Source organism: Balaenoptera ricei, chromosome 8 (assembly GCF_028023285.1).
Source record: "Balaenoptera ricei isolate mBalRic1 chromosome 8, mBalRic1.hap2, whole genome shotgun sequence".
Lineage (NCBI taxonomy): Eukaryota > Metazoa > Chordata > Mammalia > Artiodactyla > Balaenopteridae > Balaenoptera > Balaenoptera ricei.
The window spans coordinates 102030443-102046846 of NC_082646.1; the positions used below are offsets into that span (position 1 = coordinate 102030443).

The window sequence follows — 16404 nt, forward strand, 5'->3', positions numbered from 1 at the left end:
AGGGTTGTCCAAAATATGGGTGCTAGGGGAATGGGTAACCCTTAATAAAGTAAAGTAAGGTGTGAGTGAGGGAAGAGAAGCTGGTGGCAAAGCTTGAATCTCTTGCAGTAATTTCTTAGGAGACTTGGATACTTCAGGGGAAAAAACAGCAATACAAGTTTCTCCCACCTTTTTGTATCTACAAGAGACAGAACTCTAGCACCCAAGGATAAACTTCCTTTAATTTTGGCAGAGAGTGGGTTGAAAAAGCTCTGTTTGGGTTTATTATTCTTGACTTTGAACCAGATTCTTTTCCTTGCCGTCTCACTTGTCCAACCAGGATTTTGTAGGATAACGTTAGTTTTGAATGTACAGGAAACAGTTACATAGCAATGAAGGCAGTTTTTTTTTTACTATGTCTTTTCTTGAAATAAACCTCCCTTTTTTATGTTCAGGAAACATCATTTTCTATTTTCAACCTTTATTTAAACTGAGACTTGTAGAAATTTTGAGTTCATCAGTGCTTCCTGTGAGAAGTGTGCCTCTGAGAAGAAGGTCTGCTCTTCTATGTGGAAAAGCTGAACTGTGGCCCGTGGGAAATACACGTGTGTTAGATGCAGCCTTGCCTGGAAACTTGGTTTCTTCCAGCCTAAGATTTTCCTTCTTTTTTTCCTTCCCTCATACTAAATAACCCATGAAACTAGTGTTCTGAATAGTATTTAAACTTAATTTCTATTGGCACTCCGTAGCTTCCTATCATAACTCCTTCACCCAGCTCTCCATAATTTTTTTAAACCCCCATTTCCCTCTACTGATTCTCCTACATTTTCTTCTTTTCGTTTGCTTTCCCCTTTCTATTTGGTGTCTCCCTTTGTCTTTTTGCCTCCCCTGTCTTTTTTTCCCCTTAGATTGGTGGTCTTCATGGGCATCACTTTGCCTCACTAACACGTAATATGGAAGAAATTTCTTTTTTTTTTTTTAGATTTATTTATTCATTTATTTATTTTTGGCTGCGTTGGGTCTTCGTTGCTGCGCGCAGGCTCTCTCTAGTTGTGGCGAGTGGGGGCTACTCTTCGTTGCGGTGCACGGGCTTCTCATTGCGGTGGCTTCTCTTGTTGCGGAGCACGGGCTCTAGGCGTGTGGGCTTCAGTAATTGTGGCACGTGGGCTGAGTAGTTGTGGCTCGTGGGCTCTAGAGCGCAGGCTCAGTAGTTGTGGCGCACGGGCTTAGTTGCTCCACGGCATGTGGGATCTTCCCGGACCAGGGCTCGAACCCGTGTCTCCTGCATTGGCAGGTGGATTCTTAACCACTGTGCCACCAGGGAAGTCCTGGAAGAAATTTCTAGTTCTTAAAATAGAATAAATTGTACTTCATGTGGTGAAGGTGCAAGTATTAGGATACTGCTTTTGGTTTATTTCAGTTAGGTCTAGATTAGGATTAATTGTTATGATTCAAGAAGATTGATTTCTTCTAGTAATTAAGATTAGGTTTTATTTTTTCGATTTTCAAATCTCATCCACATTTACTAGTTAATTACTCATTTTGGTTCAGTTGACAGTAGAGCAAAAGATACTTACTTTTCCCAAAGTAAATTGTCAATTTTGTGTGTGCTTCCCATGTTCTATATTGGAATGCGGTCTCATATTGAGAGGTCTCTTTGTGGAGTGAAAAGATTTTTGTTTTAGGGAGCTTATATTTGAAAAACCAAAATATATTCCGGTGGTTGAGGATATAAGACATTGTTATAGAAACTAAGTCAACTTCTCAGTACTTTTATCAAGGCACCTACAGTTCCCATTTCATTGCAAGTGAAGTAAATCTCATTGAAATAAAGTAGCTGGTGTATATTCAGTACACTTTTAAAAACAGAGTGGTCTATTTTAAGGGAGAAATTGGTGCCAATCTGATTTCTTTCCACTGTTTCTTTGTTGGAATGGGGGAAGTTCTGTAACCTCTCTGTTGTTCTCTTCTCTGTTGACTACTTTGTAAACCAGGGCAGAATTGGCCATTTGAATGTCTGCCCCGCTGAAGGTCAGCCAAATCTGCAGGTAAGGCTACTGGAGACCCCAACTGATGGGCCTAAGGTCACAATTAGAAAAAATGTATAGAAAGAAAAATGAAATAATACTGATTTATTTTTCTAAAATTTAACTTTTTGTTTTCATTACAAAAGTAAAACATCTTCATTCATTCATTCAAAAGAAATTTGAGAGCCTGCTGTACACCAAATAGACCTCACAGAGCTTACATTCTAGTTGGAAGAGATAGATATTAAGTAAGCAAGTAAATATATAGTAAGTCAGAGTGTGATAACGCTATTGAGGAAAAAATAAATCAGAATATGTAGGGTGGTGAATAAGAAGTGCGAGGGTGGGAGTGAGGTTGTTTAATACAGAGTGGTCAGGGAGGGCCTCACTTACAAGGTATGTTTCTCAAAGAGACTTAAAAGAAATTAGAGAGTGAAGTCACATAGATATGGGTACAAAGTGCAAAGGCCCTGAGGCTGGTTGTTACCAGCAAGCAAGAGAGATGGGGGCAGTAGACGTGTTCAGAGAGGTCCAATGGGTGTGTGTTGGAGATAAGGGGAGACACAGTATAGGACCTCCTCCTGCACTATACGGTACAAAGAAAAGTCTCCTCACTTCAGACCCCAGAGACAACAGCTGTTAACAGTTTTTTGTGTAGGCTTTGTAAGGAGTTGAGGGAACACCTGGCCCAGCCTCCATCTTTGTCCCATTGCAGAAGTTGCATGTGAGTATAGTCAGCACATAATTTGCAAAGTAGCAGAATTTGCATAGGTTGATGACCCTTGTCTTGGAGAATGATAAAAGTAAGGCAACTACTTAGAATGAGCTTGTATGTATTTGGGACGTGAGATCAAAATTTTCTTCCCTAGAGAAATCTATTTCTCCACCTTCTTTTTTTTTTTTTTCTCCTCCACCTTCTTATCTACAGATTCAAATTTCTATGAATAGTAGAAGTGACAGCCTTCTTTTTGAGTAGATTGAGTTTCCTTTTGAGTACATTTGTTGATTTGGTTTATGACCAAATATTATGCCTACCCCGCTTATCTGCTGCTTTTCGTTTTGCTCATTAGACTAAAAAGCTCCTGCTTCCCCGCAGCCCTAATCATTGGGATTAAATGGCTTCAGGTACCATTTTATAGGTCACCATATCCATATTTCTGTCTTGCACATCAGGGGACATGATCAATCCTGATAACTAACTGTATGTCTCTTTTTCCTTTCTATATGTGTGTTTAAGCAGTAATGGTTGTTAAAGCATACTGCTGAACCACTTGGCCTGGTTGGCTTTGGTGGGATTGAAGAAGGAGCACCAACTGTTTAGTGATTGATGTTCTGTGGCAACCCCATAATGGAAAGTAAAAGGATATTTGATTACCAGAGTAGCTGTGTCTTGAATCACCCATTCTTACTTTCCCTCTCAAGATTTCTGGTTTAGCTAGCCTGTCCTTCAGTGAAAGAATTTCTCTGTCTCTCTCTGTTTGGAGTGTAGCCCTAGAACTTGACCTGGTTACCCTCTATTCTTCTCTTTAATTATAACTATCTAGTTGTCATTCTGTTACTTAATATCATCCTTGGGCGATGACCTCAATCAGGAAACATTTTTCCCCCTTCCATCCTCTTCTCCTTTGGTCAGGTAACTGTATATCATCTTGCAGGAAATACTCTAGGCAATCAGGTTCCCCCAGATTTTGAAGTTGCTTTAAATAACTGCTTGATGTGTATTACTTCAGCATTTGTAGATGTTTGCAGTTGTCTTGAAAGTATGTCTTTCAATGCCATGCTTCTTTCCTAAGTCTTCAGTGACATGCTTCTTTGTGGAAATATTTCTCTTTATGCCTCTTCTAAAAACATCTTGCTACTCACTTGCCCTTACTCAAACCAGAAGTTTAAAGTGACTTGGATAAGTGTCAGAGGTAACACTTGAATCCAGAGTTTCTGGTTACTTCTATTGTCAGCTGGGCTAAAATTATCTAGGGTCTTGAATGCTAGATTTAGGACTTCGGACTTCTTCGGGGATGGAATGTGGAACAGTCTTTGAAAATGTGGCACAACTCTTTGTTCCTTGGAGGAAAGTTAAACTGAGTCATTTAGAAAATAACTGAGTTTACAAGTTGGTACTCACATTGTCTTCACAACAGTTGCAGGTTACATGGTGGCACAGAACATTTTAGATTATTAATAACTCGTATTACTCTTAAATATGTACATACGTGACACAACATGCATGCAGTATGAAATTATTTCTTATATTGGCAACTAGATGAACATTGAATCCTAGAATTGTGTATAGTTTCATTTTTATAAAAATATTTAATAAGATTTGACTGGATTTTCATATTTTTAAATAAAAATTCCAGCTTTGTATGTTAAATTAAAAAAAAAAAAAAGTTGGGTTGTCCAATCTGCAGTGTAAATAGGGATGTCCACCACTGTAGCAACTCAGGATTCCAAAGTGAGACAGTTCTTTCTTTTAGGTTCTGAGTCTAGAATATAGCATTTAGGATTGTGTCATTCTGGCCATTTATATATTTAAATCCATGCTTTCAAATCCAGACTGAATAATGAGCTGTCTGCTGAATAGTAAAGCAGGTCCAAAAAAATGTATTTTATAACTAATGCCCTTTTTGGGAGAGGAATGTGGTGGTCAGAAGGTTGCCTGGGATAGGTTGGTACGGTGGTTCCCACTGGCTGACTCTCAGAATCACTTTGAGGGCTTTTTGCAAACATGAATTCTGAGGCATTCCCTCTAGAAATTGAGGTATGAGGGATGGGGAGGTAGATTTGGGAGACTGTATTTTTAAAAAAGCTTCCCAGGTGATTCTGATCACTTAGGCTTGAGGACCACAAAATCTGAACATTTGAGTTAAGCTACATATCTATATGATTTCTCAGATGGGTGGTTATTTACTCAGTATAAGAAGTAGAGAAGAATAGTTCATGGTAGTAGACATGGTAAGAAGGTTGCTAATTTGAAGTTTTCTACCTCTGTATCCCGTATTGTTTTGGAATTACAGATGTCACCGCCTGATTTGGGGATTCTGCCAGCACTTAGTATGGAATTGAGGACTTGCCTCTTAGGGGGAAGGGAAACTTTTAGACCATATCTCCATTTCCCCTCTCCATTTTGAAATTGTGGAACAAATTCAGGAGAGGATGTTAACATTGAAACTCAGCTGGACAATTTGTTTAAAACTCGACAGGAAGGGCCAATGTTACTTCCTGTCTGAAAAGGAAGTGCTGGCTTCCTTCCCTTCCTCCTTGGCTAATGCTGGTCAACTTAGAATATGGGTGGGGGAGGGGCTGATCGCGTTACTACTTCAGCTGGCTGTCCGTTCCATGGGAAATAGGGTTATCATCAATGTTCCGTAGCAGAAGCATTTGCTCCCTTCTTTCCTTGCTTGAAACATGGTGATGGGTGCTGTGTGGGCTCCTGTCTACTTGCCCTTATGTGATAGCCCTGTGCTAGGTTTGGCTGTTGCAGTCCAGGAAGGCTTCCAATCTCCCAGACGTTATTTTACATTCAACCTTATACCTCCCCTGTATTCCCTGACATTTGAAAATAGATCAAGGAGTTGTAGGGAAGAAACTGAAATCCATTTGACACTGAGGGGTGGGTTGTGGAAGGGAGAACATAATTGGGCAGAGGGGAGTGTATGACAAGTTTCTTATTTTAAATTGAGCCAAGAAAGCATTCCTTCTAAGTGGGGCCAGTTGGCACTCTTCCTGCTATTTTAGTTCTGGCTTCTCCTTCCTACTGGCCAATTGTATTACGTGTTTGATGTGAGTTTGAACTGTGGTCTCTGGGGTTGGGGGGAGGGAGGGTGGTGGAAACAGCTGGTGCCTTCATCAAGCTATCTCAATTATGCTGCTTTTCAGGGTGTTTAGGGGGAGGGTGGTAGAGGAATTGGATGTGTGTTAGCGGAGTCCTAGCAACTCTCAGTAGTGGGATTGGATTCTTGGGCACTCTTAATGCTATGTGGGATGTCGGCTAGTTGGAATGTAGCAAAACCTTTTCCCAATCACATTCTTTTCTCTGCCTCTCCTCCCTCCAGTTCTTTCAGCTTTGGCCCTGACTTGGAGAGAAAGGGGTATGTGGGAAGTTATATAGCAAAACAGATTCATACTTTTCCAACCATTGAGTATTCAGCTTAAGTCTTGGGCCCTTCCATTGACTTTCTCCTTACCCATTTGTTATTCCCTTGGTTGGGTTTTCTAAATGTCTGCAAACAGCCAGAGATACAAGTAGACCAGGACTTTTTTTTTTTAAATTTTTTAATTTAATTTAATTTATTTATTTATGGCTGTGTTGGGTCTTCGTTTCTGTGCGAGGGCTTTCTCTAATTGCGGCAAGTGGGGGCCCCTCTTCATCGCGGTGCGCGGGCCTCTCACTATCGCGGCCTCTCTTGTTGCGGAGCACAGGCTCCAGACGCGCAGGCTCAGTAGTTGTGGCTCACGGGCCTAGTTGCTCCGCGGCATGTGGGATCTTCCCGGAGCAGGACTCGAACCCGTGTCCCCTGCATTGGCAGGCAGATTCTCAACCACTGCGCCACCAGGGAAGCCCCTAGACCAGGACTTTTGATGAAGTTGTGCTGAATTGCGATCAGTTGGCTATACTGGTCTCCTTCCCTCCTTTCCATTGTGGGGTTTCTATATTTCTGAGTCAGCGTGCAGTTTCTGTCTCACCTACTCAATTTGAGGCAGAGAACCTGCTAAGCATCCTTTTGGAGTAGCAGTAGCAGCACTGATACGGGTGTGTCCAGTTCTGTCTGGGGTGTGTCTTTTATAACCCTCTTTTTTTTTTTTTAAGTATCTCAGAAAACTCTTCTACTCTACTATTTTTATCTGCTTTTTATATAACCATCTCACACAGTAGTACTTAATTGACTGATTTATTTGGCCTGGGCTATGAATAAGGGAGAATTGGATAAGAATACCAACAATTGTAACTAATTTTTAAAATTATTCTTGAGTGAAAAAGGGAGTTAGTCCGATTTAGTGCTAGGTAAGAGATCTGTAACTTTTTTGTGTGTGTACTTCAGTGATAGAGTTTGCAGTGGCTAGGCCCTGCTGTTAAGTTCTGTTCTAAAACGTAGTGTTGCTAAATATTCTTTTTTCTATCCAGTCCTAGAATGGCTGACTATTGTGTATATACCTGCCCCATTTCCTTCCATCTGGTTATATCATAGCCAGATATGGACTAATTCCTTCTACTTGTGCTGTTTTAGACTTATCTCCTTTTGCATCAGCATGTACTATCCAAATCAGGCTTCTGCACAGAGTACTTCTAGCAGATCCAAGAAGAAGGGGAAAGGAGTGTAGGAGAAAGGGAGGAGAAAAGATGAGAAATGATAGTGTATTACTAGTTAGTTGCCTGGAATGTCCCTCTGGTTTGAGACCTCTGTGCTGAGCCTTATACTACGCTTTATGCAAGAATTGAGCCCTGGGGGCAAAGGGTGTTGTTTTGGATTTCAAGAATCTTTGGCTAAATAGAGCTTGATCTATCTGCATCTTTGCTTCTGAAGTTTAGAGCTAACATCCAGTGGGCTTGTTTAAGATAACAGAAAAATGTATCATTTATCCCATTCTTGGTGTCAGCTGTGGACCCTTACCAGGAAGGGAGGCTTTCTCTTCTGATGAGGTTCCAAATCTACAGCCCCTGATCCACTCCAGGGGGAGCAGTGAGCAGGAAAAGCTGTTTTTGTTGTGTTGATTTTTTTTTTTTTTTTTTTTTAATTGAGAGTTTATTTATTTATTTATTTATTTATTTATGGCTGTGTTGGGTCTTCGTTTCTGTGTGAGGGCTTTCTCTAGTTGCGGCGAGCGGGGGCCACTCTTCATCGCGGTGCGCGGGCCTCTCACTATCGCAGCCTCTCTTGTTGCGGAGCACAGGCTCCAGATGCGCAGGCTCAGTAATTGTGGCTCACGGGCCCAGTTGCTCCGTGGCATGTGGGATCTTCCCAGACCAGGGCTCGAACCCGTGTCCCCTGCATTGGCAGGCAGATTCTCAACCACTGCGCCACCAGGGAAGCCCTGTTGTGTTGATTTTTTTGCTGCAAGCACTACTGTGCAATTCCTAGTGGGCCTCCTTTCATTCTCTAGGGAAGTAGAGAACTTTTCTCCTAGCATCTGCTGATACCTATTCTGCCTCTTTGTAGGGTGGAGTCTGCTGCCTTTGTTTGTTCTATTTGGGGCCTCTTAAAAAATCAGCTTTACGTTTGTGGGGAAAAGAGTTTGAAAGACTTTGAAAACAGTAGAAATGGGTGATAGAGAAGTTGACAGAGGATGTGTCCTAAAGTAGTTTTTCCAGGTGGGAATATTCCATTGACTGAATTCAGGTTGGTTACCAGATTGCCATGATGAAGCTTTCTATGAGATGTATCACACGTAGCTGAGCTGAGTATAATACCAGTTTTAAGATCCACAGCCTCCAAAGTGAAGAAACTAGCTAAGTAGGAATCTTGAAAATCCCCTCAGCCCATCTGAACCCTTAGATCTTCACACAGTATCTTTCTGCTGATTCTTAAAGGCCTGAGCTTTGTCCTATGTAGTGTTGGCTTGGGGCAGGGAGGAGGGTTGTTTTCCCTGAACATGATAAGGAATTGAGCAGGGCAAAGTGGGAGCTCTGGCTGGTGATTGGTAGACAGGATGCCCTGGAATGCAGTTGGCTTGAAGCCCAGAATCCAGCACTTTGTATTTGTTTGTTTCTGGGAGACTGTGGTCTGGTGCTACTGTGACAGGAAGTGAGAAAGCTGGGAGTGGGGGAATGGAGAGGGGCGATGTCTTTGTGGTTCTCCTGTGAAATCTCTTTGTCCCTGGAGAGCAGCCCTGCTACCGGGCTCTACTGAGAAGAGAGCAGCCTTTGTGTGTCTAATGGGTCTCAGAGCATCTAGCTGCTCCGAGGGATTAGGGAGTGTGAATTCTGACTGTGGCCTTTTGCGTTTTAGCACTTGAGTTATATAAATGGCTTCGATCTCTTAGTATTGGGGATCTCACTGACTTTTATGTGTGCTACTATTATTTATATATCTCTAGGATTTAATTAAGAAAGGAATTTTAGAAGGAGATAGATGTTTATTTATATTATGTTTATTCACTGTGTATATTGCAGATACCTTGTTGAGTCTGAAAGGGATAGAGAGAAACAGGCAATGCCGGGGCCCTACATTTTAGGTCTCATCCTTCCAGTTGACATCTTACTATGTACAGAGCTGGAGAAACCTACCCATTTTTTATTTTAGTATTGAGAGGTACTGGCAATTCTCTGTTTGCGCTTAACTAGGGAATGGTTGGTAGTTTCCTAGGATTTTTTTTTCCCCTCTGTCTAGACTGAAGTAGCACCTGTAGCACTCTCTGTCCCCGCCCCCCACCCCCTCCCGCCGCCTTTTCCTCTTGTTTTGTGTTTTCCCTGCCCTCCATTCCAGCTGTGAAACAGGCATCTCTTCTCACTTTGTGGATTGGGTGGCTGAGTCCTCAGCTTCTTGCCAGGCTGGCTAGTCCCTGAGCACACACACAAGCCGGCCTTTGATTACCCAGGAGGACAGCTGCCCTAGAGGCAGATTGCTAACATACCACTAGAACAATCCCTTCCCTCTGTTCTGATGCTGGCTAGCACAGTCTTCCCTGCTTCTAGTTCCTTCTGTTTCCCACCCCACCTCTGATCTGATCTTTGCTTTTGGTTTAGTGAGATGTCACATTAAAAATGAGAGTAGGGATATTTGTGATTAGATTTCTTTCTTGAGCTGTGATTAGAGAATGTAGCAAGTAGCCAGATTTCTATAGCAGGCCTTTCAGTGGAAAAGTAGGTGATTGTGTACCAAGTAATACTATTACTTTTGCTCCTCTCACCTTTTCTCCTGAGTTCTTTTTCCTTTTAAAATGGGAAATCTAAGGTATTTCTCAATTCTGGCCATTCTTCTCCAGAATTGAGTGAGGTCTTGCTCTTTAAAATGAAGGCAATACCCAAAGGTCTAGGTGCTTCCACCTCATCCTTTCTCACTACCCTCCCCTCATCCCCCCAAAGTTTACTTTTGGTCACCTTCTCTATTTGAGTTAGAATAACTTTTAACCACAGGAAGCATAGAAAGTTCATACTCATTTCACTCTATCAAGGAGAAGAAACACAGACTTGGAGTAGAAGAGATGCGTTTCTAGCCCTTACTAGTTATATGATGACCTTGAGCAGGATAGTGAATACTTTTTTTAAAAAATTAATTTAATTAATTTATTTTTGGCTGCATTGGGTCTTTGTTGCTGCACACGGGCTTTCTCTAGTTGCGGCACGCGGGCTTCTCATTGCAGTGGCTTCTCTTGTTGCAGAGCACTGGCTCTAGGCACAGGGGCTTCATTAGTTGTGGCACGCAGGCTCAGTAGTTGTGGCTTGTGGGCTCTAGAGCGCAGGCTCAATAGTTGTGGCGCACGGGCTTCGTTGCTCCGCGGCATGTGGGATCTTCCCGGACCAGGGCTTGAATCTGTGTCCCCTGCATTGGCAGGTGGATTCTTAACCACTGCGCCACCAGGGAAGCCAGTACTTCTGATGCACAGTTTACTCATCTATAAAAGGGGCCAACATTGCCTCAAAGGTTGTTGGGAAGAGTATCTGTGATAATTTATAGGGGGAGGTCAGTAATTAATGACTCACAACTTTTCTCCCCCTGTAAGGTCAGATTTTCTTCTTTTAGATAGGGAGAAACATTTCCTTCAGCTATCTGCCCTGAGCTGAAATAGGACCTTCATATTTCCTATGATTTCTTCATCGACTCACACCTTCTCTCTCTGGCTTGTCTCAAAAGGGAGGCATACTCTAAACCTAATGGAAGGGGTGTCTTGTTGCTCTTTTCAGGGCTCAGGGCTTTCTTAGGAAGCTGGACTGTAAATATGATTCAGTTACATGCTTTCAGCTTTTCCAAGTCATCTTCAAATGATGGGCAGAGAGATGGTGGGAATGCCAGAGATAGAAAGTTAGGAGGTTTGATGAGAAGCTGTCACTTTAAAAAAGAACTGGGAGCTCAAACAGTGGGGTGGCCTCTAGTAAACCTTAAGGTTAAGCTTTTTTTCCATGAATTTTTTTTCCTCTAGCCTAGGGTAGGGAAGAGTGTAAGGTGTCCTAGTTAATTTTAGGATTTCTCTTTTATGACACAGGAGTTAAACAATACTGTTCCATTTTGACTAGACTTTTTCTAATTTCCCATTGTATACCTGACCTCCTCTCTTTTCCCCTCGTTTTGTAGAATGGAGAAAGGCATTTGGCCTCTCCCCTTCCTCCAGTCTGACACCTCCCTCTGTTTTTTTGCCCCTCCTTCTTATCTTTGTTTCCTTATTGGCCTCTCTCTAAAGCTCTGCTTTCTCCTTATAAGGCTGCGTGAGGTGCCTTTGGCAGGGTTGCAACAGGGATACAGGTAAGTAACTTGATGTGTCTCAGACTCTCAGGATTGAGAGAAAATTCAGTGTTATCTGTCCCAGTGGAAGGCCTTGGAGAGGCACGTGGGTGGTGGGGGAGGAGAAGGAGGTGGCCTGGCCTGAGAGATCAGAAGGACTTGTTAGACCAGTCCTGTGTGTGTGTCATACACGCTCCAGAGAGAAGCAGGTTTTGTTTCTTTCCATACCCTTTCAGTCCTGGGCCCCCTCACGAGCCGAGAGCCACACCCTTCCTTTGCTTCAAAGCCAGTCTAACATTTAGACATTTTAGTATCTTATGGTTTGGGGGGTTCCCAGAATACTTGGGAGGGGAAAAGAGAGCAAGAAGAATGTTCCATCTGGTTTCTGAATTTAGGGTCAAGATGGTGGAGGTGATTTTTTTTTTTTTTTTTTTTCCTTTTAAAGTCACAGTAAAAACTTTAAATCCTGACAGGTAACTAGAATGTTTAAGGTGTCCTAGTGACCTGTAGAGATTGCTAGCTCAGCTGCCTTTTAACAAGGAGTATTTCTTTAAAAAAAGAAAACCAACACAAACCTTTCATATATTTATTTTCCCTGAAACTCCAGTGAGATAGAATGATCACTTTTTCCTAAGAGGAGGGTGATTTGCCAGAGACTCCCTTAATTCATCAGATTTGTGTTGGACACAGTGAGACCTAGTCCTTACTTGTAAAACTGAGACTCCTTCATTCAGCCTTTTGAGTGCTCTTAAGTGGAGAAGCTGAGCCTAGCATAAAGCAGATCCCCAGGGAAGCACAGAAACTGCTAAACACCTAAGACAATGCCATTTCTGGAATGTCAGTTTTGTAATTCTGAGAAGTGCCCAGTTGACATGAGATTGTGAAGCGAGCAGAGTCCTTTCTCCATCTTATTTCAAGTCACTTTCAGAGACTTGGGGTTAGTGTGGGAGTGAGTCTTTCCAGCAGGGAGAAATATGAGAATTGTTCTGACTGAGCTTTGAATTGTTCTAAGCTTTCGATGGTGGAACATCAAGTGGTGGGTGGAGTACTAAGACTTTGGACTTTGGTATAAGCACTCTGTGATAAGAAGCCATAGAAAAACTATTGACAAAATATGTTCCTTTTGATTTAAAAATAAGGTGCCAATTTTCTCTGTTTGTGGTTGAACAGCATTAATTGCTTTGAACTTGGGGCAAATGCCAGTTAAGGCAAATAAATGCCTTTTAGGTGTTTGGAAGACCTACCTTTTTTGGTTTGAATGTTATGTAATACAGTTCTGTAGTGTTACAGGTGCTATATTTTATTGATTGGTGTTCTTCAATAGAAGACTCAGTGTGCTTTTTAAAAAAGCAGTTTGAAATCCCTAGGGTGATGTAGAAGAGGAATTTTGCTTATCATTGCATTTAGAGGGAAGGGATAACTTTATGACATTGGTTTTGATTTCATAATGAAGAAATAGGAAGAAGGGAAGAGGGCTGCATTTGGACCTGGCTCTACAGAAGATAACAGTTCTTTCCTAAGAACCCAAAGACTGTTTTACGGGGTTTAGAGTTCTCCATCTGAAGACAAATAATTTTTCTGCTTTCCACAGAGGTTTATATGCCTGATTCTGGTCATCTCTTTGGATATACTTACCTGAAGTGCATGGAGGTGGGAGAGAGGTTCAGAGTTACCCAGCCTATAGTTTTACATATATTAGCCCATTAAAGCTAAACTCTGAAAAGTAATAAAAAGTAAAGCTTACAGGGGTTATTTATAACTTCTCCAAGGTCTCACAATTTGTTTTTGGCGGAGCCAGGACTTGAACTCCGGGTCTTTTGACCCCTGGCCTGGAGTTTAATTTTTTTTTTTTTTTCCCTTTAAGAGTGTGAAGGATTCCTGTAGTTTACAGAGCTACAGTAAGTGGGAGAGGGGAACATGTGGAGACGTGTGGTTTATTCAAAAGCCCTAACAACACGACCAAAACCCTAGTCTCTTGTGTTAACTATTTGTAATAGTATTGTATTGGTAGCAGTAGCTTTCTGTGCGTCAAGACATTTTCTAAGTACTTTCCATGGATTGTCTCGTTTAATCCTCACAACCACCCTATGTATTTTATTTTTCCCATTTTACAGAAAAGAAACCTGAGGATTAGAGAGATTTGCCCAAAGTCATATAGCTAAGAAGCAATGGAGCTGGGATTTGAACGCAGTCAGTGTGATTCCAAAGTTTATGTTCTTAACCTCTAAAAATTATAATTTCAAATTATATTTCTATGGCCAATTTACAGTAGAACAAGTCATTGTGGGGATTGTGCTATTGGCAAGTGACCTTCTTCTTTTCCCCTTTTACCTGGTTGGCATTGTCAAGCTGTTTGGTCTTTCTGGGTATTTGATTTAATTCAACTTCTTCTGGTTCAGAATTCTTACAGAAGAGATTGAATATTTACTGTTGTCATTGCTTGAATGTGGGAGCTTTGTTGTAGACTCGTAGGTCTGTAGGACCTATGGCTTGTTAAGAGTAAAACCAGGGCTTCCCTGGTGGCGCAGTGGTTAAGAATCCACCTGCCAATGCAGGGGACACAGGTTCGATCCCTGGTCCGGGAAGATCCCACATGCCGTGGAGCAACTAAGCCCCTGTGCCACAACTACTGAGCCTGCACTCTAGAGCCTGTGAGCCACAGCTACCGAGCCCTCGTGCCACAACTACTGAAGCCCGCACGCCGCAACTACTGAAGCCTGTACGCCGCAACTACTGAAGCCCATGCGCCTAGAGCCCATGCTCTGCAACAGGAGAAGCCACCGCAACGAGAAGCCTGCGCACCGCAGCAAAGAGTAGCCCCTGCTCATCGCAACTAGAGAAAGCCTGCGCATAGCAACGAAGACCCAAACGCAGCCAAAAATAAAAAATAAATAAAATAAATTTATTTTAATAAAAAAAGAGTAAAACCAGTTACTCTGAGAAAATCTAGTGTTAGGGGAATTGCAAGGTTCACTTGTTCACTTTGCTCCTCTCCCCCACTTTGGCAATTCCTTGATCATCATTTTTAATTTTTTTTATTTTTTGGCTGTGCAGCTCGGCTTGCGGGATCTTAGTTCCCTGACCAGGGATTGAACCCGGGACCATGACAGTGAAAGCCCCAAGTCCTAACCACTGGACCACCAGGGAATTCCCAATGAACTTTTTTTAAGTGAGAACAAGTGTATCCATTGAAAATAATAAGTGGCCAACCTGTAAAGATGTTGGCCTGTAGTCTTAAGGCTTTCCTGATTCTAACTGCCAAAATCAGTTAATAGTTTGCAGATTCTGGTCTATAGTATGATTTTCTTATGATGTGTATGTTTGGCATGGAGAAGACTCAAGTCTCTGAGTTGTGAGGTGGTGTACTATATATCTTGCCTAACTGCTTCGTTCTCTTCCCCCACATATGCTTGCTTTTTCCTCCCATTTATTTCTTTTCTCCCACTTATTTCTTATTTGTAGACATTATGGATAACCCTTTAACCTAAAGATAAATGGAAACTTTTTCTTTTCCCTTTTTCCTGTGATGTTTGGGTAGAAAGCTCTTAAGAGTTGTAAGAGAGAGGTGCTGGACTGTCCATTTTATATTGGACTTAAGTTCAAAATTTGCCATTAACTGAGACCTTGGGTAATTTCTACACCTATAGCCTGTTTTCTCATTTGCAGTAAACTTCCATAGAGTTGCTGTAAGGATTGCCAGGATAATAAATGTAAAACATTCAGTAATTGCTAGTTCTTTTCACCCTCCTTTTCTCCTTAGTAATAAACTGCTAAGGCCTCAAATAGGGAATCGAGAGCTCATTATAGCAGATGTGTAATTCTGTGATAAATGCCAGGCACTTAGAAAAGCACCCTGTGTCCCAGGAACACTGGTCTAGGTGGGACCTCCCTCCTAGTAAATAGTGTTGGAGTAGGGAAACCAGCTCATCCACTCCTTAGAACCCAGTTATGCACTTGATCCAGTTAATTTTGTCTACTAGTTCACAAAATAGTTTTGGGCTGAGGCATTACTATTAAGTAATGTAATTGGAAGATAGAAACTAACTCTTGAAACAACTTAATACCTCACATTTGTATAGCATTGAATTCTCAGCCGATCCTCACAGCAACTCTGAGTTAGACGGGGCTGGTGGTATTGGCATCTTACAGATGAGAACGTGGCGGTGACTTACTGCCGTTGTTGGCTAGTGGCAGAGCCAGGACTGGGACCTGTCTTCTGAGTCCAGTTCTGTCCTACAGAGCTCTGCTTCTGCCCTCTTTAAGGCAGAAAATTGCCCCCATGCTGTTAGGCCTAGGAATCTGATCTTCTTTTTCTTAACTTTTCTGCCGCCTTCTCCAAATTAGAGCCAGGTGGTCAGCTTTTAAAGCCACGAAGATGGGAGAAGCTGATGTTTTTCCAGATATTGCTTCCCGACCTAGAGCCCTAGGTAGAGGCCCTGCTACCCTTCCTAACTCCCTGTATTGTATTAGCTAAAGCTGTGGGGGCAGAAAGTGGCAATTTTATGGAAGGGTGACAGTTTCTCTGTGCAACAGGGAGTGTTGGCACTGTATGCCTGATAGTAGTGGTAGTTTGGTCTTTTATTAACAAAGAAGATTACAGGGCGGAGACTGCCAGAGTGCTAACTACAGTTCGGACAGACCCTGTTGAAACCCAGAACTGGAAGAATCTCCCCAGCTCAGGGTCCTCTTGCTGTGGAAGGTTCATAGGTCATTGTACATAGCAGATGAGGGCAAGTGCAAATGAAGTAATAGAGATGAAAAGGGAGCAACATTAAAAAAAAAATAAGGCTACTTATTAAAGACCTTTGAGTGGCCTGTTGGAATGTAGGGTGGGAATTGAGAAAGTGACAATGGGCTTTGGACCTAAAGGAAGAACAGGAGTTGATAAGTGACTGCAGGAGCCCAGAGCCTGGGTAGGAGGACTTTGGAAAAAAGACTGCCACATTCTTGGATTTAGATCCACTGGAAGGAGTCTTGGTGATGGAGAATTAATTAAGGAGTTTATTGGGCACCTATTTATCAAT

The 16404-nt window shown here is 42.1% G+C and overlaps 1 protein-coding gene across 8 annotated transcripts in view; it reads left to right on the forward strand.

Annotated features, from left to right (window-relative positions):
• The window catches only part of CTNND1 (catenin delta 1), a 52267-nt gene that overhangs the window by 11013 nt on the left and 24850 nt on the right, over nt 1-16404 (forward strand). The window lies entirely within an intron of this gene.